A 23,480-nucleotide genomic window follows, 5' to 3' on the forward strand; every position below is an offset into this window, starting at 1 on the left:
CTGTCTTTTATTAAAGTCAGGTGCTTCACACAAATGTATACAGAGGTCTTAGGGGTGTTACATCATCTTCTGGCCAGGGGGGCCTGCTGACAATTTATGACCCTCTCCTTGTGACAGTGGTCAGTCAACCAGAACACTTTTTTCTCCAAGGGTGATTATTCTTAAAACAGACGCCACCCAAATAAATTACATTCCTATAGGGTGAGGGTGTAGTGGGTTTTAGTTAAGGAAAGAATTTACTTAGCTTAAGGTCTAACGTGATTTATATCAAAGGTTAATACTTATTTCTTCTATATATTCATTAATGTGTGTAAGGGCAGGGGATGTGGAGTCTTAGCAGTAAACATTGGCTCAACAAATGAAAAACCATGCACCAATACAATTTCTAATCAGCCCACTATACTTATACTAATAATTTTCTAACTTCTCTAAAGAACCTGTTTTTAGAAGGTTTAAAGCATCTCGTGCCTCTCACGGTTGGGAGGCTGTGAGCAATCACATGTGGCCAGACAAGCCTGTCAGGCAGGCTAGAGAACCTTCAGAGGATTTTGTAGGTTGAAACACTCCTATCATGCCCAGGAATTATTATTAACTGGAGCTCTAAGTTAACTCCTTCTCCGAAAGAGGTGGTGGGAGACAGCCCCCCGTAAAGTCAGAGGTGTAGGGGAGAGCACAAAGTAGTAAAGTAGGCAGGCTCTGGTTATGGGGGTAGATGCTCGAGAATTTCCAGGGAGACTCCTGAGGCTCGATCCCACCTTTGCGTATGTCGAGCCTCCTTCCTCATGACCTCTGTCATGGGCAGAGTGCCTCACTCCGGCCCCAACAGGTTTCCATTTCCTTCTCCAGAGAATCTTCCCCACCCAGGGATCAAACCCAGGTCTCCTGCATTGTAGGCAGACACTTTACCCTCTGAGCCACCAGGAAAGTCTTCAGTTACTGAGAACTCAGGCAGAATAGTTACATTGGAAAGACAAAGGAGAGAGATGCAAGCCCCTGGAGCTCAAATAAGAATTGTTACATTATAAAGATAGAGGAGGAGGGAAACATTGTAAGCTCCAGTCTTTTCTTTCTGTTTTTAAAAGCCCCACTAAGTAAGCTAAGGCTGGAGTCTCAAGCAATGTAGGCTGTTTGTATTTCAAGGCTTAAGTACTCCACTATACCCACAATGTCAGCAGAGACTTGCCAGGGCAGTTGGACAGGCAGATCTCTACCACAAAAAGGATACCAATTATAAAACTTAAAATATATGAACAAGAGTTCTCAGGATAATGGACCAGGAGGACAAGTGTGTCCCCTTTGGGAACAAAGGGCCCATTTCCCATTTGGAAGATAACAGGACAATTAGAGAGCCTGGCATTCCAGGGTCATAAGCAGGAGCCTGGTGTGTATTCCATCACCCTACAGTAGTTGGAGAGGATGTTTTTTTCTTTAATCAAACTAGAAACTTCCCAGATACCTGGTAGCTAGTCAGGTTTTAGGATTTTCCTTTCCGTGTGGAGTGAAGGACTTACCTGGAACTCCAAAGCTGGTCCAAAGGGAAGACTCAGAATTTGGCAATGGTCAGGTGAAGAGAAGTTAGGAAGCAGAGAGCTACTTGACTGACAAAACACCAAAAAGAAAGCAAGAGTGAGTGAAGAAGAAAATAGGTTGGTCTTTTGTACCCAGGTAAGGGATTTCTTTGGAAGGAATGATGCTAAAGCTGAAATTCCAGTACTTTGGCCACCTCATGCAAAGAGTTGACTAATTGGAAAAGACTCTGATGCTGGAAGGGATTGGGGGCAGGAGGAGAAGGGGATGACAGAGGATGAGATGGCTGGATGGCATCACTGACTCGATGGACTTGAGTCTGAGTGAACTGCGGGAGTTAGTGATGGACAGGGAGGCCTGGCGTACTGCGGTTCATGGGGTCGCAAAGAGTCGAACACGACTGAGCGACTAAACTGAACTGAACCGAACTGAAAGCAAAGAAAGAGGAAGCCATATACTTACATGTATCCAAGTCATGGCACCAAAATATTACCCAGTAGGGAGAGTCAAAGAGGACTCAAAGAAGAACTCAAAGTTCTTGGAAAGGACTCAGAGAAGAATCTGAGATCTTACCTGTGGCAAAAAAAAAAAAAAAAAAATAGTTTATTAAAGAAAGAACACCTCAAGTGAGATGTGGACCAAGCCAAGAAAGACACTGATGCTGGAATAATGAACTTTGGGGTTTTCAAGACAGGGCTTTTACATATTCATCTAGGTGGGCGTGGACTGACAGTTTTGATCGACAGTTGAGATTTACTTAACAACAGGCTCTATTGCATATATATTTTTCATAAACAGATATATGTATATAGAGAATATTTATGAATCTTTAATAGGCTCCTGGCTGTCCATTCTCACCTGAGGACATAGTTGTGCATCAAGGGTGCATGTGCCAGAGTTTGAAAAGCCTCTGTGGTTATTTTGTAGCATATCTGTGAGCTCTCCTAGGCTGCGTTGGGCAAGTTTATTAGCAATTTATATACTTGTGTTGTACATGTAGACAATCTTATTTAGATTTGAGGTAGGGCCTATGTTTTTCACTGAAAATAAAACAGAGCAAAAATGTCTTGAACCCTGATTATTCTGATAAAGTTGCTCTTTGGATCTTAGGTTGTATTCAGGGAGGGATTCTCTCAAATTGTGTTTGAATTGACTAAATATATAATGGTTAGAAATGATTCAGTATAATGTCTAAATATCTGCATATGTAAACTTTCAAGGAAAATGTAGTGATTGAAGCTTGATTTTGAATTTCTAAATCCATTTTATCACTAATAAATACCTAATATCAACATTTTTTACTATAAAGCTGGATAAGAATAAAGGTAATTTTTTAAAATTTATTTATTGATTGATTTTTTTGAAGGCTAATTACTTTACAATATTGTATTGGTTTTTCCATACATTGACATGAATCCGCCATGGGTGTACATGTGTTCCCCATTCTGACCCCCCCTCCCACTTCCGTCCCCATCCCATCCCTCTGAGTCATCCCAGTGCACCAGCCCCCAGCACTCTGTATCATGCATGGAACCTGTACTGTACTGGCGAGCATAAAGGTAATTATTTATTTTAGTTATGTACTATCAGTTGATGCTTTTAAAAGTTTTCATTAAATACTCAGCTTTGCCTTATTTGAATGAGTTTGTCCCAGAAAAGAAAAAACAAGCCTCTTCAACTTTCTTGTTCTATTAACAAGGTGGAAATGATTTGAAAAGATTTTTTTTCCAATCAGATTTTTGTAAAGAGATATTCAGTGTTTATTTCCTTTAAGATTGACTGGTTGGATCACCTTGTTTTCCAAGGTACTTTCATGAGTCTTCTCCAGCACTAAAGATCAGTTCAGTTCAGTTCAGTTCAGTCGCTCAGTCGTGTCTGACTCTGCTGCTGCTGCTGCTAAGTCGCTTCAGTCGTGTCCGACTCTGTGCGACCCCATAGACTGCAGCCCACCAGGCTCCCCCATCCCTGGGATTCTCCAGGCAAGAACACTGGAGTGGGTTGCCATTTCCTTCTCCAATGCATGGAAGTGAAAAGTGAAAGTGAAGGCTCTCAGTCGTGCCCAACTCTTAGAGACCCCATGGACTGGAGCCTACCAGGCTCCTCCATCCATGGGATTTTCCAGGCAAGAGAGTACTGGAGTGGGGTGCCATTGCCTTCTCCGGTGTCCGACTCTAGAAAGCATCAATTCTTTGGTAGTCTGCCTTCTTTGTTTTCCAGCTCTCACATCCGTGCATGACTATTGGAAAGACCATAACCTTGGCTATATGGACCACTGTTGGCAAACTGATCTTTTTGCATTGTAACACGTGGTTTAGGTTTGTCATAGCTTTCCTGCCAAGACTCAGTCTTCTTCTAATTTCAATGCTGCAGTCATCATCTGCAGTGTTTTTAGAGCCCAAGTAGAAGAAATCTGTCACTGCTGCCACTTTTTCCCTTTCTCTTTGCCATGAAGTGATGGGACTGGTTCCCATGATCTTAGTTTTAAGAATATTTATTAAATATATTTTTAATTTAAATTTATTTATTTTAATTGGAGGCTAATTACTTTACAATATTGTATTGGTTTTGCCATACATACAATAAATATTGTTTTTTAAAAATATAGAATTTTAAGCCAGTTTTTTTCACTCTCCTCCTTCAGCTTCATCAAGAGGTTCTTTAGTTCCTCTTCACTTTCCACCTTTACATTGGTATCATCTGCATATTTGAGGTGGTTGATATTTCTCCTGGAAATCTTGATTCCTTCTTGTAACTCATCCAGCCCAGCATTTCACATGTGATCTATGTATAAGTTAAATAAACAGGGTGCCAATAAATAGCTTTGTTATGCTCCTTTCTCAATCCTGATCCAGTCAGTTGTTCTACACTGGATTCTAACTGCTGTTTCTCTGCCTGCATCCAGGTTTCTCAGGAGACAAGTAAGATAGTCTGGTATTCCCATGTCTTTAAGAGTTTTCCACAGTTTGTTATGATCCACAAAGTTAAAGGCTTTAGCATAGTCCGTGAAACAGATGTATGTGTTTTGTTGGAATTTCCTTGCTTTCTCTAAGTTCCATTGAATGTCAGCAATTTGATCTCTGGTTCCTCTGCCTTTTCTAAACCCAGCTTGAATATCTGGAAGTTCTCAGTTCATGTAATGCTTAAGGCTAACTTGTAGGATACTGAGCATAACCTTGCTAGCATGGGGGATAAGTGCAACTGTCCAGTGGTTTGAACATTATTTTGTACTGTCCTCCTTGGAAATTGGGATGATGGTTGACCTTTTCCAATCCTGTGGCCACTGCTGGATTTTCCAGAGTTACTATATGATCCAGCAATTCTACTCCTGGGTATACATCCATAAAATATAAAAATTTTAATTAAAAAAAAAAAACACATTCACCCCAATGTTCATAGCAGCACTATTTATAAAAGTTAAGATATAGACAAGTGTCAGTGTCCATCAACAAATGAATGGATAAAGAATATATGAATGGATACACACATACACATATAAATTGTGTGTATATATATATATATATATATATGCACAGTGGAATATTACTTATCGATCTAAAAGAATGAAATAATGCCTTTTGCAGCAACATAGATTGACAGAGAGATTATCATACTGAGTAAAGTAAGTCAGACAAAAGCAAATATTGTATAATATTATTTATTTGTGGAAACTAAAAAATTATACAAATGAACTGATTTACAAAACAGAAGTAAACTTCTAAAAATAGAAGACAAATTTATGGTTACCAAAGGGGAAAGTTGGGAAGGGTTGAATTAGGACTTTGGGATAAACAGACACACATTACTATACATAAAATAGATAAATAACAAGAACTTACTGCAGCAATGGTAACTATATTCAATATCTTGTAATAAACCTGTAAAGGAAAAGAATATGATAAAAGAATATATATGCATATATAACTGAATTGCTATGCTGTATGCTTGAAACTAATATAACATTATGTCAATTCTAAATTCAATTTAAATAAAGTAAAACTAATTACAAAGAGCTAGTCAAAGAGCATATTATTCAGGTTTTCTTCTAGAAGATTCATGGGTTTTTTGGTCTTACATTTAAATATGTAATCAATTTTGAATTTATTTTTGTATGTGGTATAAGTAGGCAATCTAGGTTTATTCTTTTGCATGTAGTTGTCCAGTTTTCCCAAAAACGTTTATTGAACAGACTCTTCCCCACTGTATATTCTTGGTTCCTCAGTACCAAATTTGTCATATACAAGTACAGTGTATTTCTCTAATCCTTATTCAGTTCTATTGATATATGTGTTTGTTTTTGTGCCAGTACCGTACAATTTTGATTACTATGACTTCATATTATATTTTGAAATCAGAAAGTCAACTGCCATATATGCACGATACTGGATGCTTGGGGCTAGTGCACTGGGATGACCCAGAGGGATGGTATGGGGAGGGAGGAGGGAGGAGGGTTCAGGATGGGGAACACATGTATACCTGTGGCGGATTCATTTTGATATTTGGCAAAACTAATACAATTATGTAAAGTTTAAAATAAAATAAAATTAGAAAAAAAAAAAAAGAAAATCAACTGCCTCCAACATTGCTTTTCTTTCCTTTTTCATTAAATTGTAATATTTATCTATCGAAGTGTTGCAGTACTGTTTGCATTATAGCAATATTTATTCCAGTGTTGTGGTATTTATTTATTGTACAATTAGTGCATTTCATAACTATTTAGCATGTGTAAAATTGTGAGGCCATTGTTTGTCTTTTTTTCCCATAATATATTTTTTTAATGTGTTTATAACTTTTTAAAAAATTCTTGTTGGTCTATAGTAGATCTACAATTTTGCATTGGTTTCTGATGTATACTACAGTGAATCAGCCATATGTATAATTTTATCCATTATTTTTTAGATTATTTTCCCATACAGGTCATTAGAGAATACTAAATAGAGTTCCCTGTGCTATACAGTAGGTTCTGATTAGTAATCTATTTTATGTTTAGTATTGTATACATGCCAATTCTATTCACCTAATTTATATAAACCTTCCCTGCTTTCACTCTGGTAATCATTAGATTATTTTCTACATTTGTAACTCTACTTCTGTTTTGTAAATAAGTTCACTTGCACCATTTTTTTTTTTTAGATTCCACATATAAGTGATATCATATGATATGTGTCCTCTGTCTGACTTACTTCATTCAGTATAATTTCTATGTCTGTCCATGTTGCTACAAATGGCATCATTTCATTCTTCTTTATGGCTAAGTGATATTTCATTGTATGTATATACCACATCTTTATCCATCCTCTGTCAACAGATAGATTGCAGGTTGCTTCCATATCCTGGCTATTGTAAACAGTGCTATAATAAACATTGGGGGTACATATATCTTCTTGAAATACAGTTTCCTCAAGGCAGACATCCATTAGTGGAATTGCTAGATGATGTGGTAGCTTTATTTTTACTTTTTAATAAACCTCCATACTGTTTTCCATAGTGGCTTTAAGAATTTTAATTACCTTCTCTGTACATGCTTTCTAGCATTTACTGTTTGTACATTATTTTATCTTGGCCATTCCGACTAGTGTGAAGTGATACCTCATTGTAGTTTATATTTCTATTTTTCTAATAATTAGTGATGCTCAGCACATTTTCATGTGTATTTTGGACCTATGTATGTCTTTTTTAGAAAAATGTCTACTTAGATCTTCTGAGCACTTTGTGATTTTGTTGTTTAGTTTTTGTTGTTGACCTATATGAGTTGTTTGTATATTTTGAAGATTAATCCCATGTCAGTTACTTAATTTTCAAATATTTTCTTCCTTCTCGTGGGTTATATTTTCATTTTATTTAGGGTTCCTTTTGCTGTGAAAAACCTTTTAAGTTTAATTGGGTCCCCTATGTTTTTGTCTTTTTTTTTTTTTTAACTACTCTAGGAGGTGAATAAAAAGAGATATTGTGATTTATGTCAAAGAGTGTTCTGCCTATGTTTTTCACTGAGAGTTTTATATCATCCAGGCTTACATTTATATCTTTAATCTATTTTTGAGAGTTTTTTTTGTGAAGGATAATAGAAAATGTTTTAATTTTATTCTTTTACAAGAAAGATGAGGCTGTGAAAGTGCTGCAATCAATATGCCAGCAAATTTGGAAAACTCAACAGTGGCCACAGGACTGGAAAAGTTTAGTTTTCATCCAATCCCAAAGAAGGACAATGCCCAAAATGTTCAAATTATCTCACAATTGCACTCATTTCACAAGCTAGCAAAGTAATACTCAAAATCCTTCAAGCAAGGCTTCAACAGTATGTGAAACAAAACCTTCCAGATATACAAGTTGGATTTAGAAAAAGCAGAAGAACCAGAGATCAAATTACCAACATCCATTGGACCATAGAAAAACCAAGAGAATTCCAGAAAGAATCTACTCCCTCTTCATTGACTACACTAAAACCTTTGACTGTGTGGATTTTAAACTGTGAAAATTCTTAAAGAGATGGGAATACCAGACCACCTTATCTGCCTCCTGAAAAATCTTTATGCAGATCAAGAAGCAACAGTTAGAACTGGACATGAAAAAATGGACTGGTTCCAAATCGGGAAAGTACATCAAGGCTGTATAGTGTCACCCTGCTCATTTAACTTATATGCAGAGTACATCATGCAAAATGCCAGAATGGATGAACCACAGGTTGAAAGCAAGATGGCAGGGAGAAACATCAATGACCTCAGATATACAGATGACACCACCCCAATGACAAAAGTGAAGAGGAATTAAAGAGTCTATTGATAAAAGTGAAAGAAGAGAGTGAAAAGTCTGGCTTAAACCTCAACATTCAAAAAACTAAGATCATGGCATCCAATCCCATCACTTCCTGGCAAATGGATGGGGTAACAATGGAAACAGTAACAGATTTTATTTTAGGAAGCTCCAAAATCACTGTGGACAGTGACTGCAGGTATGCAGCTTGCTCCTTGAGAAAACCTATGATAAAATTAGACAGCATATTAAAAAGTGGAGACCTTACTTTGTTGACCAGGTCTGTATAGTTAAAGATGTTTTTTCCCATAGTCATGTATGGATGTGAGAGCTGGACAATAAAAGAGGCTGAGCACCAAAAAATTGATGCCTTCAACATGTGGTGCTGGAGGAGACTCTTGAGATTCCCTTGGAAAGCAAAGTGGTCAAAATCAGTCAATCCTAAAGGAAATCAACTCTGAATGTTCATTGGAAGGACTGATACTGAAGCTGAAGCTCCAATACTTTGGCTACCTGATGTGAAGAGCCAACTCAATGGAAAAGACTCTGATACTAGGAAAGATTTAAGACATGAAGAGAATGTGATGACAAAGGATGTGATGGTTGAATGGCATCACTAATTCAATGGACATGAGTTTGAACAAACTCTGTGAATTGTGAAGGACAGGGCAGCTTGCCATGCTGCAGTCCATAGGCTCACAAAGTGACAGACATAACTTAGTGACTGAACAATAAGAACACAAATCTGTTCTACCTGTCTTCAAGTCATCCTAAAGGATAGTTGTCCGATATGTAGTTGTAGTTTTGTGTATCTGTGTCTGGAGGTAAGCTCAGAATCTTCCTATTCTGCCATCTTGATACAGATTTCCATAAACATTCTTGAACAGTTTAAATATGCCTTTTCTGCTCTCTTATTTTTTCTGGTCCGGTGTTGGCCTTCTTGTCATATCATACAGCAGATCATTTTCCTGTACATAACTGTATGCATTCTGTATTCTTTAGCAGACTCTCAACTCCTCTCTGTCATATATAGACAGTTATTCTAACACTATTTTGAAGTATTACACTCTGATTGATATTTGGCTCTTTAATGTACTGTTTCATTTTAACTGTTTTATTGAGACATAATATATCATACAGTTCATTTAATGAACCATTCAACATTTTTATTATGTTTAAATATTTGGCTATAGCAACAATAAAATCTAGAACATTTTCCTTAAAAAATTCTTGCCCATTAGCAGTTAAAATCTATCCCCTACCCCTAACTAACTTTAACTCTAGGCAGTGACTAATCAATTTTTGTGTACTGTTTGATTTTGAGAAATAAAGTTAAGTTTTAAATTTTTAAATTTAAATTTTTTTCTTTTATTAGTTTATTGAAGTATATTTAATTTAGAGTGTCATGTTAGTTTCAGGGTACAAAACTATGATTCAGTTTTATATGTGTCTGTGTGTGTATATTGCCTTTGTTATGAATGCATATATGTTATTTTAATATATGTAGATATTCTTTTTCAGGTTCACTTGTATTTCATGTTATTACAAATATGTACTGTTCTCTGTGCTTTACCATAGGTCTTTGTTGCTTATGTATTTTATATATAATGATATATATAATATACATAATAAAATGTATACATATTATATATATATGTATATATATGTGTGTGTGTGTATATATATATATATATATATATATATATATATAAACAGGTGTTAACCATTAATCTCAAACGTTTCTTTTACTCTTCCCTCCCCCACCATTACTTTGATGTTGGAAAAGTTCAGTTCAGTCACTCAGTTGTGTCTGACTCTTTGTGACTCCATGGACTGTAGCACGCCAGGCTTCCCTGTCCATCACCAACTCCCAGAACTTTCACAAACTCATATCCATTGAGTCAGTGATGCCACACAACCATCTCATCCTCTGTCGTCCCCTTCTCCTCATGGCTTCAATCTTTCCCAGCATGGGGTTCTTTTCCAATGAGTTAGTTCTTCACGTTAGGTGGCCGAATTATTGGAGTTTCAGCATCAGTCCTTTCAATGAATATTCAGGACTGATTTCCTTTAGGATTGACTGGTTTGATCTCTTTGAATTCCAAGGGACTCTCAAGAGATTTCTCCAACACTACAGTGCAAAAGCATCAATTATTCAGTGCTCATCTTTCTTTATAGTTCAACACTCACATGTATACATTACAATTGGAAAAAAAAAACATAGCTTTTGTTAGAAAAGTTGCTCGATATTATTTCAATTTCTTAAATTTATCCAGGCTTTTTCTTTCTTTCTTTCTTTTTTTGTATAGCATGTAATCTATCCTGGAGAATGTTTTATGCAGTTGAAAAGTGTGGGTGTTCCTCCACTTTCAGATGGAATGCTTTGTATATATCAGTCAAGTTCATTCGGTCTAATGTGTGACAATATTTATGTCCTGGGTTTCCTTATTGATTTTCTGTCTTGAAAATCTGTCCATTGATGTAAGTGGAGTGCTAAATTCCCCTATTATTATGGTGTCATTTTTTATTTCTCCACTTATGTCTGTTAATGTTTGCCTTATGCACTGTGGTGCTTCTATATTGGCAACATATATATTTGACAATGTTATATCTACTTATGTTCATCAGGCACTCTATCTATCAGATCTAGTCCCTTAAATCTATTTCTCACTTCCACTGCATAATCATAAGGGATTTGATTTAGGTCATACCTGAATGGTCTAGTGGCTTTCCCTACTTTCTTCAATTTAAGTCTGAGTTTTGCAATAAAGAGTTCATGATCTAGGCCACAGTCAGCTCCTGGTTTTGTTTTTGCTGACCGTATAGAGCTTCTCCATCTTTGGCTGCAAAGAATATAATCAATCTGATTTTGGTGTTGACCATCTGGTGATGTGCATGTGTAGAGTCTTCTCTTGTGTTGTTGGAAGACGGTGTTTGCTATGACCAGTGTGTTCTCTTGGCAAAACTCTATTAGACTTTGCCCTGCTTCATTCCATACTCCAAGGCCAAATTTGCCTGTTATTCCAGGTGTTTCTTGACTTCCTATTTTTGCATTCCAGTCCCCTATAATGAAAAGGACATCTTTTTTGGGCAGTAGTGCTAAAAGGTCTTGTAGGTCTTCATAGAACCATTCAGCTTCAGCTTCTTCAGTGTTACTGGTTGGGGCATAGACTTGAATTACTGTGGTATTGAATGATTTGCCTTGGAAATGAACAGAGATCACTCTGTCATTTTGAGACTGCATCCAAGTACTGCGTTTCAGACTTTTTTGTTGACCATTATGGCTACTCCATTTCTTCTAAGGGATTCCTGCCCACAGGAATAGATATAATGGTCATCTGAGTTAAATTCACCCATTCCAGTCCATTTTAATTATCTGATTCCTAGAATGTTGACGTTCATTCTTGCCGTCTCCTGTTTGACCACTTCCAATTTGCCTTGACTCATGGCCCTAACATTTCAGGTTCCTATGCAATATTGCTCTTTATAGCATCGGACCTTGCTTCTATCACAAGCCACATCCACAACTTGGTATTGTTTTTGCTTTGGCTCCATCCCTTCATTCTTTCTGGAGTTATTTATCCAATGATCTCCAGTAGCATATTGGACACCTACCACCTGGGGAGTTCCTTTTTCTATATCCTATCATTTTGCCTTTTCATACTGTTCATGAGGTTCTCAAGGCAAGAATACTGAAGTGGTTTGCATTCCCTTCTCCACTGGACCACATTCTGTCAGACCTCTTCACCATGACCCGCCCATCTTCGGTGGCCCCACAGGGCATGGCTTAGTTTCATTGAGTTAGACAAGGCTGTTATCCTAGTGTGATTAGATTGACTAATTTTCTGTGATTATGTTTTTAGTGTGTCTGCACTCTGATGCCCTCTTGCAACACCTACCATCTTACTTGGGTTTCTCTTACCTTGGATGTGGGGTATGTCTTCACGGCTACTACAGCAAAGAGCACCCACTGCTATTTACCTTTGATGAGGGGTATCTCCTCACTGCCGCCCCTCCTGACCTTGAACATGGAGTAGCTTCTTTCAGCCCTCCTGTGCCTGCGCAGCCATGGCTTCTTGGAGGTTCGTGACATTGTACAGGAGACAGGGATCAAGACCATACCCATGGAAAATAAATGCAAAAAAGCAAAATGGCTGTCTGGGGAGGCCTTACAAATAGCTGTGAAAAGAAGAGAAGTGAAAAGCAAAGGAGAAATGGAAAGATATAAGCATCTGAATGCAGAGTTCCAAAGAATAGCAAGAAGAGATAAGAAAGCCTCCCTCAGTGATCAATGCAAATAAATAGAGGAAAACAACAGAATGGGAAAGACTAGAGATCTCTTCAAGAAAATTAGAGATACCAAAGGAATATTTCATGCAAAGATGGACTTGATAAAAGACAGAAATGGTATGGACCTAACAGAAGCCGAAGATATTAAGAAGAGGTGGCAAGAATACACAGAAGAACTGTACAAAAAAGATCTTCACGACCAAGATAATCACGATGGTGTGATCACACACCTAGAGCCAGACATCCTGGAATGTGAAGTCAAGTGGGCCTTAGAAAACATCACTACGAACAAAGCTAGTGGAGGTGATGGAATTCCAGTTGAGCTATTTCAAATCCTTGAAGATAATGCTGTGAAAGTGCTGCACTCAATATGCCAGCAAATTTGAAAAACTGAGTAGTGGCCCCAGGAATGGAAAAGGTCAGTTTTCATTCCAGTCCCAAAGAAAGGCAATGCCAAAGAATGCTCAAACTACCACACAGTTGCACTCATCTCACATGCTAGTAAAGTAATGCTCAAAATTCTCCAACCCAGGCTTCAGCAATACGTGAACCGTGAACTTCCAGATGTTCAAGCTGGTTTTATAAAATGCAGAGGAACCAGAGATCAAATTGCCAACATCTGCTGAATCACTGAAAAAGCAAGAGAATTCCAGGAGAACATCTACCTCTGCTTTATTGACTATGCCAAAGTCTTTGTCTGTGTGGATCACAAAAATCTGTGGAAAATTCAGAAAGACATGGGAATACCAGACCACCTGACCTGTCTCTTGAGAAACCTATATGCAGGTCAGGAAGCAACAGTTAGAACTGGACATGGAACAACAGACTGGTTCCAAATAGGAAAAGGAGTCCGTCAAGGCTGTATATGGTCACGCTGCTTATTTAACTTATATGCAGAGTACATCATGAGAAACGATGGACTGGAAGAAACACAAGCTGGAATCAAGATTGCTGGGAGAAATATCAATAACCTCAGATATGCAAATGACACCACCCTTATGGCAGAAATTGAAGAGGAACTAAAAAGCCTCTTGATGAAAGTGAACAAGGAGAGTGAAAAAGTTGGCTTAAAGCTCAACATTCAGGAAACGAAGATCATGGCATCTGGTCCCATCACTTCATGAGAAATAGATGGGGAAACAGTGGAAACAGTGGCTGACTTTGTTTTTCTGGGTTCCAAAATCACTGCAGATGGTGACTGCAGCCATGAAATTAAAAGACGCTTACTCCTTTCAAAGAAAGTTATGACCAACCTAGATAGCATATTCAAAAGCAGAGACATCACTTTGCCCACAAAGTTCCATCTAGTCAAGCCTATGGTTTTGCCAGTAGTCATGTATGGATATGAGAGTTGGATGTGAAGAAAGCTGAGCAATGAAGAATTGATGCTTTTGAACTGTGGTGTTGGAGAAGACTCTTGAGAGTCCCTTGGACTGCAGGGAGATCCAACCAGTCCATTCTGAAGGAGATCAGCCCTGGGATTTGTTTGGAAGGACTGATGCTAAAGGTGAAACTCCAGTACTTTGGCCACCTCATGCGAAGAGTCAACTCATTGGAAAAGACTCTGATGGTGGGAGGAATTAGGGGCAGGAGAAGAAGGAGACGACAGAGGATGAGATGGCTGGATGGCATCATTGACTCGATGGACGTGAGTCTCAGTGAACTCCGGGAGTTGGTGATGGACTGGGAGGCCTGGTGTGCTGCGGTTCATGGGGTCGCAAAGAGTCAGACACGACTGAGCGACTGATCTGATCTGATCTGATCTGTCATATAAATACTGTTACTTTCGCTTTTTATTTATGTCCGTTTACATGGCATACTATGTTTCTTCTAGGAAGCATATGTATTTTTCCTATCCACTCATCCACTGTATATATTTGGGTTGGATAAGTTAATCTATTTACATTTAAAGTAATTATTGTTATGTTTCTTTCTGTTTTGAATTTGTTTTTGTAGTTCTTTCTTACCTTTCCTAATTTTTTTTTCTCTTACATTTTGATGACTATATTTAGTGTTATGTTTGTATTCTCTTTACTTCCTTGTGTGTATATCTATTATAGATTTCTTGGTTTGCTGTTACGATGATTTTTTTTTTTTTTTTGTATAACAGTGTCTCTCTCTCTATATATATATATACACATACACACATATACACACACACACACACACACATACATGATTGTTTTCAATTGCTGATCACTTACTTTCAAATGTATTTGAATAACCCTGCATCTGTCTTCCCCTCATGACAACTGCTTTCACTTTCACTTTGAATATAGTTTACATCTAATTGTTTTATATATTTCTTAACTGCTTATTGTGGACACAGGTCATTTTGCTTCTTTTGTCTTTCAATCTTCCTACTAGCTTTGTGTGTGAATAGTTTCCTACCTTTACTGTATGTTTGTTTTTAGTGGTGAGTTTTTCGTTTTATAATTTTCTTGTTTCTAATTGTGGCCTTTTCTTTTTCACCTAGAGAATTTCCTTTAATATTTGATGTAAAGTTGGTTTGGAAATGTTGAAATATTTTCTCTTTTGCCTATCTGTAAAGCCTTTGATTTCTCCATTAGATGAACAAATGGCAGACTAACTGGGTAGAGTTTACTTGGTTGCGGTTTTTGTTTTTTTTTGTTTTTCCCCTTTTTATTACTTTAAATATATTGTGCTATTTCTTTCTGGCCTGAAGTTTCTCCCCAGAAATTCAGCTTATAACCTATGGGAATTCCCTTGTATGTTATGTGCTGCTTTTCCCTTGCTTCTTTAAGCAATCCACTTATTTTCATTTTTAGTCATTTTCATTGCAATGTGTCATAGTTTATTCCTCTTTGGGTTAATCCTATATGGAACTCTGAACCTCCTGAACTTGAGTGACACTATCCTTTCCTAGGTTAAGGAAGCTTTCAGTTACTATGTCTGCAAATATTTTTCTTAGGCACTTTTTCTTTTCCCTTTTCTTCTGGAACTTCTATTGTAATGAGAATATCTAGGCACTTTATATTGTCTCATCTGTCTCGTAAACTCTCCTCATTGCTTTTCTTTCTTTTTTTTTCCCCTGTTCATCAGCAATGATTTCAACTAGTCTGTCTTCCAGTTCTCTGATTTATTCTTCTGAATCATTTAATCTACTATTGATTCATTTCTATATATTTTGCATTTCGGTTATTATATTCTTTATCTCTTTTTTTCTCTTTATAGATTCTCTTTGTTAAAAACATCTGACTTGTCACTCTGTTCATTTATTCTCCTCCTGAGTTCTTTGATCATTTTCACAAACATTACTCTGAACTGTATCTCAGTTAGACTATTTCACTTAGTTCTTCTTCTGGGGTTTTATCTTGTTTCATTGTCTGAGACATAATCTCCTACCACTTCATTTTGTCTAAGTTGCTATTTGTATTTTTATATATGTGGTAGTTTAGTTATGTTTCTCAACCTTGGACAAATGTCCTTCTGTAGAGCACATTCTATGCATCCCAGCACTGTACTGCTCTCTTGTTGCCCAAGGTACATGCTGCATGGATTCCCCCTTATAATACTATGAGAGTTCTTCTATTGGGGTGGGCTGCCTATGTGAGTGTGTTGTGGTTGGCTTCTAGCCTGGTTGGTTGCTGGACCATGCCTTGTGTGGATCCTGCTTGCTGCAGGGTACTAGGGCCTGGTCATGAAGTGGCTGGTTTCAGAAGCTTAGTAGTGCTGGGGTTAGTCCTAGTTCACTTATGGTCAGAGTCAGATTGCCAAAAGCTGCTGCCCATTCTCTGGGCAATTAGAGCCAGGTCCTCATTTAGTGATGGGCTACTGGCAGGCAGAGCTGGTTCCTAGAATCTCAGTACAGGGACCAGGGATCCTAGAGTTTGTTTCAGATTGCTTGTTGGGGGTGCAGTTCCTAACACAGCTGAGTATGGGACTTGGTGTGTCCTTAAGGTTGGGTTAGTTTGCTAGTGGCCAAGGCCAGGGCCCAGCTGGTCTCAGTGTAGGGTCTGGGATGCTGTCATTGGGAACATAGTTTTCTTGTGTCTTTTATCTGTCACCTGGTGAGGCTGGTTTAGAGATGAATGCAGGCTTCCTGGATCGAAGGGCCAGGGCCTGCCCACTGGTGGGTAGAACTGGGTCTTAGGCATCTGGTGGCCAGGACCATTTCTAGATGAAATGGTTGTTCTATTTCTAGAGATGGTTGTGGGCTCAGAAAGTCTTTAGGCAGCCTACCTGATGGTGAGCAAGGCTGTATCTCCACCCAGTTAGTTGTTTGCCTGAGGTGTTCCTGCACTTGCGCCTACAGGCTGTTGGATGTGGCCAGGTCTTGGCACTAATGAGGCAAGAGGGCAGCTGCCAGCAGAAGTGTTCATACAACTGAATTTTCCCAAATATATCCGCTACCTTGGGGGATCCACAACTTCCCCCAACTTCTCTAGGAGATTTGTATTTAAGATAAGTATTTAAGTCTGGCCCAAACTCCTATTAAATTACTGTTCTTGCCCTAGGTTCCTGTGCATGTGAGATATTGTGTTTGCCTTTTAAGAGTGAAGTCTATTTCTTCCAATTCTGTGAGGCTTCTGCAGTTAAGCCCCATTGACCTTCAAAGCCAAATGCTCTGTGGCCTCATTCTCCAAGTGCTGGATCCCCCAGGTTGCGGAGCCTGATGTGGGCTTTAGAACTCTCACTCTTGTGGGAGAATTAATGCAATACAATTGTTCTTCAGTTCATGGATCACCCACCTAGGGGTTATGGGATTTTATTGTATTATAAATCTACGCCTGCTACCTGTATCATCATGGCTCTTTATGTCTTTATTTAAAAAAAAAAAATTAGTTCTGGTAAGTTCTAGTGTTTTTCATCAATTATTATTTTGCAGATAGTTGTGATTTTGGTGTGCTTGTGAGAAGAGATGAGCTCAGGATACCTCCACCATCTTGGTTGCTCTCTGCAGTAATTTTAAATTCCAGTCTATTTAGGCAAGGGAAACAATACAAAAGTATACAAATGGAACTGCATCAAATTAAAAATTTTCTGCATAGTAAAGAAATTTTTCAACAAAAAGAAGTGAATGGGAGAAAATATTTGCAAATGATATATTTGATCAGAAATTCATACCCAAAATATATAAAGACTTTACACAACTCAACATCAAAAAACCAAACAATCCCATTAAAAAGTGGGCAGAGGGCCTGAATAGACTTTTTTTTTTCCCCACAAAGAAGACATTCACATAGCTAAAAGACCTGTGAGAAGATGCTCAACATTTCTAATCAGGGAAAGGCAAATCAAAACTACAATGAAATATTACTTCACAGCTGTCAGAATGGCTATACTCAAAAAGACAACAAATAACAAGTGTCAGTGAGGATGTGGAGAAAAGGGAACCCTTGTACACTGCTGATGGAAATGTAAATTGTTATTAACAGAAGAAAATGAATACACTAATTTTTAAAGATACCTGGTGTTCATGTGTGTGTTATAAGCTCAGTTGTGTCTGACTCTTTGCAATCCTATGGACTGTAACCCACCAGGCTCCTCTATCCATGAATTCCTCCAGGCAAGAATACTGGAGTGGGTAGCCATTTCCTTCTCCAGAGGATCTTCCCAGTCCAGGGATCAAACCTGGTTTCCTGCATTGTTGAGAGATTCTTTACCATGTGATCAACCAGGGAATTCCCCAGTGCTCATACATACAAAGGATCATATGAGGTCATGTCTGACTCTTTGTGAACCCGTGGACTGAATGTAGCCCACCAGGCTCCTCCATCCATGGGATTTTCCAGGCAAGAATATTGGAGTGGGTTGCCATTTTCTTTTCCAGGGCATCTTTCCAACCCAGGGATCAAACCTGCATCTTGTGCATTGCAGGTGGATTTTTTTACTGTTTGAGCCATTGGGGAAACCCATATGTCAATTATGCTCCAATAAAAGGACAGAACAAACAAAAAACATTCATGAATTCAAACTAAAAAGTTGAGGAATGGAGTAATTTCTCAGAAGAAAAGAATGGAGTTCACAATAACTTGATAAGATTTACTTTGTCTAATTCTGATTAACCTTTTTTATTGTTGTTGTTTGTAATCTAATATTGATTGTTTACTATGAGAGCCAATATATCAGTGGCAGGTAGGATGTTTGCAATTCTCACAAGAATAAAATTTTAAAATGTCATAAGAATACTTATTTTTTCTTCATTAAAAGTGAAGTGAAGTCGCTTGATCATGTCCAACTCTGTGCAACCCCATGAACTGTAGCCTGCCAGGTTCCTCTGTCCATGGGATTTTCCAGGCAAAAATACTGGAGTGGGTTACCATTTCCTTCTCCAGTCTTGATTAATGATAAGGTTAAAAAAAGTTAGAAAGTAAGAGAAATATAATTCATAAAACAGAAGAAAATTTGATACTTAAAATTATTGCTAATAAAAAATAAATGTTAAGGCAAAACCTATACAATATTGTAACATAATAATAATAATAAAGAAATGATAAATGGTTAAAAAAGAATAAAAATTAATTAAAAAAATGAAAAAAGTTATTGTGATTTGATAGTACACTTTTATTTCCTACAATTTTCAGACCATATAAAGGACTTTCTATTAAAATTTGGCACTTGAAAATAATTACTGATCTAAATTTTATTAACTAAGTAAAAAAAATCAGTATAATTTCTAAGAATCTTATAATTAAAAAAATTAGCTTTTCTTAGGTACAAGGAATTTGGAGTTTAAAGTAATATCGGCTACAGCTGCTTTAAAGCAATGCAGAATAAAACATGCCAGAGACCACAGTTGGGAATAGCAGGACTCAAGAGCTTTTATGACATTTGGCATTTTATGTGTTTACAAAGCTGCAACCTATTGGCATTTAATTCCATATTTATTGTCTCTTGTGTCTCATTGCACAGCAGGACATGGGATGAGCAATAAACATGTTATCATAAGTATTGTACTGAATGAAAATTTAATTAAATCACAACTTTAAAGAAGTCTTTTCTGTGTCATCCTTGGGCTTGATAGATTCAACTCATATATTCATTTGTTGATTTACACAGTGAATTATAAAAATATAGTAATATAATTTAATGCACAAATATTTTCAGAATAAAGATTATTTGTAATATATTAATTTGATCTGTGACTTGACAAATTATATAAATATGTATTTTAATATCTGAATTGAGTGCCTTACTTATAATCATAGTGAAGTTACATAACAAGTATATCAAAGAAATAATATAAATATTTCATTTAAGTTTCATTCAATACATGTATATTTTAATTACTCTTTGAATATACACGATCAAATGATTTTGTCTAGGGCTTAAGAAGAAATGTTTTTCATTGGCAATCTATCAGATAATTTATACGTTTGTCAATGAATGGTTTTGCAAGTAATGCATTCCTTAAAAGGGAATAAAGTTATGGGAGTTGTTCACCTGAAATTCCATTAATGAAGTAAAATTATAAAATTATAATTGTGAACTGTTTCTATACGTAGGTATGTAAGGGAAGATGGGAAAAAGTGAAAAGAAAATATATAGAATTTTCAAAGTTTATGCTTTTTAACATGAATAGAACTTCCTGTCGTGTTTTTTTTTAATTCTTTTTTTTTTTTTAACTTTACAATATTGTATTGGTTTTGCCATATATCAACATGAATCCACCACAGGTATACACGTGTTGCCCATCCTGAACCCTCCTCCCTTCTCCCTCCCCGTACCATCCCTCTGGGTCATCCCGGTGCACCAGCTCCAAGTATCCAGTATCGTGCATTGAACCTGGACTGGCGACTCATTTCATATATGATATTATACATGTTTCAATGCCATTCTCCCAAATCATCCCACCCTCTCCCTCTCCCACAGAGTCCAAAAGACTGATCTATACATCAGTGTCTCTTTTGCTGTCTCTTATACAGGGTTACTGTTACCATCTTTCTAAATTCCATATATATACATTAGTATACTGTATTGGTGTTTTTCTTTCTGGCTTACTTCTCTCTGTATAATAGGCTCCAGTTTCATCCACCTCATTAGAACTGATTCAAATGTATACTTTTTAATGGCTGAGTAATACTCCATTGTGTGTATGTACCACACCTTTCTTATCCATTCATCTGCTGATGGACATCTAGGTTGCTTTCTTGTCCTGGCTATCATAAACAGTGCTGCAATGAACAGTGAGGTATACGTGTCTCTTTCAATTCTGGTTTCCTTGGTGTGTATGCCCAGCAGTGGGATTGCTGGGTCATAAGGCAGTTCTATTTCCAGTTTTTTAAGGAATCTCCACACTGTTCTCCATAGTGGCTGTACTAGTTTGCATTTCCACCAACAGTGTAAGAGGGTTCCCTTTTCTCCACACCCTCTCCAGCATTTATTGCTTGTAAACTTTTGGATAGCAGCCATTCTGACTGGCGTGAAGTGGTACCTCATAGTGGTTTTGATCTGCATTTCTCTGATAATGAGTGATATCGAGCATCTTTTCATGTGTTTGTTAGCCATCTGTATGTCTTCTTTGGAGAAAAATCTTGAGAAAGAAGAATGGAACTGGAGGAATCAACCTGCCTGACTTCAAGCTCTACTACAAAGCCACAGTCATCAAGACAGTATGGTACTGGCACAAAGACAGAAATGTAGATCAATGGAACAAAATAGAAAGCCCAGAGATAAATCCACGCACCTATGGACACCTTATCTTTGACAAAGGAGGCAAGAATATACAATGGAATAAGGACAATCTCTTTAACACGTGGTGCTGGGAAAACTGGTCAACCACTTGTAAAAGAATGAAACTAGAACACTTTCTAACATCATACACAAAAATAAACTCAAAATGGATTAAAGATCTAAATGTAAGACCAGAAACTATAAAACTCCTAGAGGAGAACATAGGCAAAATACTCTCCGACATACATCACAGCAGAATCCTCTATGACCCACCTCCCAGAATATTGGAAATAAAATCAAAAATACACAAATGGGACCTAATTAACCTTAAAAGCTTCTGCACAACAAAGGAAACTATTAACAAGGTGAAAAGACAGCCTTCAGAATGGGAGAAAATAATAGCAAATGAAGCAACTGACAAACAACTAATCTCAAAAATATACAAGAAACTCCTACAGCTCAATTCCTGTGGTATTTTATTCATGATAAAAATGAGAAGAAATTTAATAGAATCATTGATTAGCCACAGAAGAAATCTAGATGTTCCTCCAAATTTTACCTGATAATAGTAATAATGGAAGGTATGATATGGCAAAGGAGTGGAGCTCAAATCTAAAGAATTTACATGAAAATGAGGAAAATATAAGGGGAAGTTCAAATTATGAAAGCAGTTAACATATATTTAAATAAGCAAGGTCTCAGGTTGAAGATATTTAGCTAAGATAAGGAAAAGATATATGGATCACCTGGATACAAATTAGAATGATAATCACCTGAGATAAAGAACCCCACCTATCTTGGGCAGAATAAGTAGGGCTATAGACAAAGAATTTGAATAATAAAATGAAAGCACAAGTAATAGTAGCTTGATAGTTATCTCAAGTTTTAAGGAAATTTTCTTAAATTTCTAAAGTTTTCTTCCAAACTTTAGAACTGATCTCCAGTCCAGGTAGTCCTGAACATATAAGTGAGTGTTTACAGTAAAATATGTATGAGGAAGACAGTTTTGTAAGAGACAGGGAATTACCATTTGTAAGTTAAGGCTTTTTATTGCAAAATCTGTGATTAACTTTGGGAAAGTATAATTTAGTTAAATATTAACTTATATACTGGAGGCAGGAAAATTCAATTTTCAGTTAGTTTTGTGTCCTTTAGTAAAGTATCAAACATCTTTTGAGTTAACTGACCAGAAAAATGTAATTAATATTTTCTGAGAGAAACTTTTAATGATTGAATCAAATAAAATGCTAAAATACTTATCACAATGCTGATGGCATTTTCTTTTAATATGCTGTTTCCCTTTAATTAATATTACTTCTGCTTATGTTTATGCATGGTATGTGAAATATTAAACACATTTACAAATATAAAGAATGATCATCAACTATAGTTTTCAAATAATGAGGTATTTAAATTATTAAAAACATTTGTTACAAATTTTTAAAGACATTATTCTGAAGAATGAGATATTTACTTATCCTTTATTTTAAATAACCTTACAAAATACAGAAAAAAATCAGCTTGAAGAGTTTCCTTGTAATTTAATATGAATATTGTATAATCCTGAAGGAAGATGATATGGTAGCATTATTTATAGTATGCTATTAGTATCTAAAGTCTTGTTCTTCAGACATGATACTGGATTAAGAGATATAGGTCTTTAGTTTTTAAGAGGGCTTACTTCAAAAATTTTGGCAGAATGTTACTCAGTGGCTAAAATATCAAGTAAAATAAGATTTTTATAATTTATTTTAGAATCAAAGAAGAAATAAAGGAGATTTTAGTATCAGTTTGCTGTACAATTTATCTTAGGTTAGTAATACCATGAGCCTCTCTCTCTCATTCATTCTCTTTCACCATCATTAACTTTCCCTTCTCCCTCTTTCAGCAAAATGAAATCAAACTGATACTCCTTAAAGTGTTGTATTGTCTCAGTGTGACATTTTTAAAGACTCATAGAATATTTTAATTATCTAGGTCCCATATGAATAAAGTGATATAGAGCAAAGTATACACCTATAAACTGGGGATGATAAGATGGAACTCTCAAAAGAGTTACAGAAGGAAAAATTCCCTAATTGCATTTCTGTCTCTTTAACCTCTTCATCTTCAGTTCAGTTCAGTTCAGCTGCTCAATCATGTCAGGCTCTTTGCAATCACATATATTGCAGCTTGCCAAGCTTCCCAGTTCATTATCAACTCCTGGAGCTTACTCGAACTCATGTCCATTGAGTTGGTGATGCCATCCAACCATCTGATCCTCTCTTGTCCCCTTCTCC

The sequence above is a fragment of the Bos indicus x Bos taurus genome, chromosome 12 (genome assembly GCF_003369695.1).
Source record: "Bos indicus x Bos taurus breed Angus x Brahman F1 hybrid chromosome 12, Bos_hybrid_MaternalHap_v2.0, whole genome shotgun sequence".
Taxonomy (NCBI): domain Eukaryota; kingdom Metazoa; phylum Chordata; class Mammalia; order Artiodactyla; family Bovidae; genus Bos; species Bos indicus x Bos taurus.